Below are 2,325 nucleotides of genomic sequence, written 5' to 3'. Positions count from 1 at the left end.
GCATTTTTCTAAACCAATAGTTTCCAAATCTAGCTGAGCATCAGAATCAGCTGCGGACCTTTAAGCAAATGGAGATTGCTGGGCAATTCCTAAGTCTGGGTGCCGGTCAGAAGTCTATAGTTTCCAAAAGCCCTGGAATGGATTCTGAGCATCATCCAGGTGTGGGAAAATCTACTGAGAGAATGTTTACAAGATAGGAAAATAATAAAATTATTGTTGCTCTGTATTTTTTATTTAAAACTTTGTGGTTAATACGAGTAATTTCTTAGTCAGGACTTAAGTAGTTGGCCAAGGGTATCTCATCCTGAAATCTGGGGAACTTTAAGGACAAATTAAACAAAAGGAAAGGATTCTGCTTACCTCATGTAGCATCGTTTAGTGGATGATGCCTGGACTTGGAGCCTTTCCACGGGAATTGATTCCTGACTCTGATATATCTATGGCCTATGACTCAGCCAGGCTGTTAATGTCAGTATCTGGTTTCTCTTCTGTAAAATGTGTACAGCTCAGTATTTTTCACATAGTTGTGAGGATCAATGGAGATACACAATGTAAAGTGTTCTTATAAACTAGTAAGTGTCATAGTTCTGAAAACAATTATCAGTATGTATTTAAAAGTCTTATTATTATGTATTTATTATAATTTTTGAAGTCTAATTCTATATTTAGATAATATCATTTTTATAAATTAACATCTATCTATCTATCTATCTATCTATCCATCCATCCATCTTTCTCACCATCTTCCCTGTGAATTAAAAAAAAAAGCATGAACTTGGGTTATTTGAAAAATTCTTTTTTTTTTTTTTTTTTGTCTTTTTCGTGACCAGCACTCAGCCAGTGAGCGCACTGGCCATTCCTATATGGGATCCGAACCCGCGGCGGGAGTGTTGCCGCGCTCCCAGCGCAGCACTCTACCAAGTGCGCCACGGGCTTGGCCCCTTTGTAATACTATGCCAGTCTCAGCATCAGATAATTCTCATAGGATTTGAGGTGGAGTCATATACAGGAATCTAAGGCACTTTGAAAATTATTCTCCTGGGGAAGAACAGGAGCTCCACACTTCTTTAAAAGGCAGCTGAATAATTGTATTCCATATGATCTAATATAAACATTTACATCTATTAAACATATATCTTTCATAAAGTCTCACAGATTCAAATACAGTTATATTATTATATAATTGCCTTATTTTCTGATACATATTGTGTGCTATTATTTCAGAAAACATACCAAATAAAATCATATTTATCTTAGATAAATACATTCTGTATATTTTCAGTAAAGTGATAGAAGTCACCACAATAATTAAAAACTACATATGGTTGAGAAAAATGCCAAAGGGGAGAAAATTAATTTTGCTTTTGGTGGTATGTTTCCTGAGCTGGAACAGAATCCTGAATTACTGGTGGCATTCACACCTCTTCATTACTGCTGTTAGCAATTCTTTATCTACTCCTGGAGTCTATAAAAGCTTAGTGTATCAGAGCAATGCCAAATTCATATATAACTCCTAATATGGTGTTAAGAAAATGACTCATTTTACACAGATCTCCATGATGGAGCACGGAGTCCACATCAGTTCACGGAAGGCTCTTTTCAATCTTATTTTAAATAACTTCAAAGTAAAATTATGACCAGCACATTTCAATAGCACTTTTGAAATGTGTTTCTATTGCACATTTCAAGCAGAGAATGTTATGTTAATTTCCCGATCATCCAAAGAGATTCTATATTCTGGTTCTTTGGACAGATGGCTTTCACGCTTCTTTGATTAACAACTAGTATGTCCTGACTTAGTCCATACACCACTCTCTCTGCCACAAACACACACACATATACAGAAACAAAATTTCTGAAGTAATACATTTCATTAGTTTTACAACTTTTACTTATTCTGTTTTCTTCTATTCTATCTATGTCTTTAAAAAAGACTGGTTACCCAATTAAATTGCTGTAATGTCACAGCAATGTGCAGCTGGAAAAACTGCCTTACCAGTGGTTTCAAAAACCACTTGGGTTGCTCACTTCAGTGGCACATGTACTCAAATTGGAATGGTAGAAGATTAGCATGGCCTCTGTGCAAAGATGACATACAAATTGGTGAAGTGTTATATATTTTTAAAAAAATCACTTGGTGAAATGTCCTTCTTCAGATGAATGAATAAAGAAAATATGATTTATACAAACAATGGAATATTATTTAGTACTAAAAAGGAAGGAAATTCTGACATATGCTACAACATGGATGACCTTTGGAGACATTATGCCAAGTGAAATAATCTAGTCACAAAAGGACAAAAATTTGAGAAGTCAAATTTATAG

General features: G+C 34.8%; 1 non-coding gene across 1 annotated transcript; it reads left to right on the top strand.

Moving 5' to 3' along the window:
* Positions 1-2,020: 2,020 nt before the first annotated feature.
* On the top strand, positions 2,021-2,123 carry LOC134365461 (U6 spliceosomal RNA). Its single transcript, XR_010022104.1, has one exon. It is a non-coding gene; the product is annotated as a U6 spliceosomal RNA (small nuclear RNA).
* Positions 2,124-2,325: the final 202 nt, after the last annotated feature.

Source organism: Cynocephalus volans, chromosome 1 (genome assembly GCF_027409185.1).
Source record: "Cynocephalus volans isolate mCynVol1 chromosome 1, mCynVol1.pri, whole genome shotgun sequence".
NCBI lineage: Eukaryota > Metazoa > Chordata > Mammalia > Dermoptera > Cynocephalidae > Cynocephalus > Cynocephalus volans.
The sequence above is the reverse complement of the archived record's forward strand: the minus strand, read 5'-3'. Positions and strand labels throughout refer to the sequence as shown.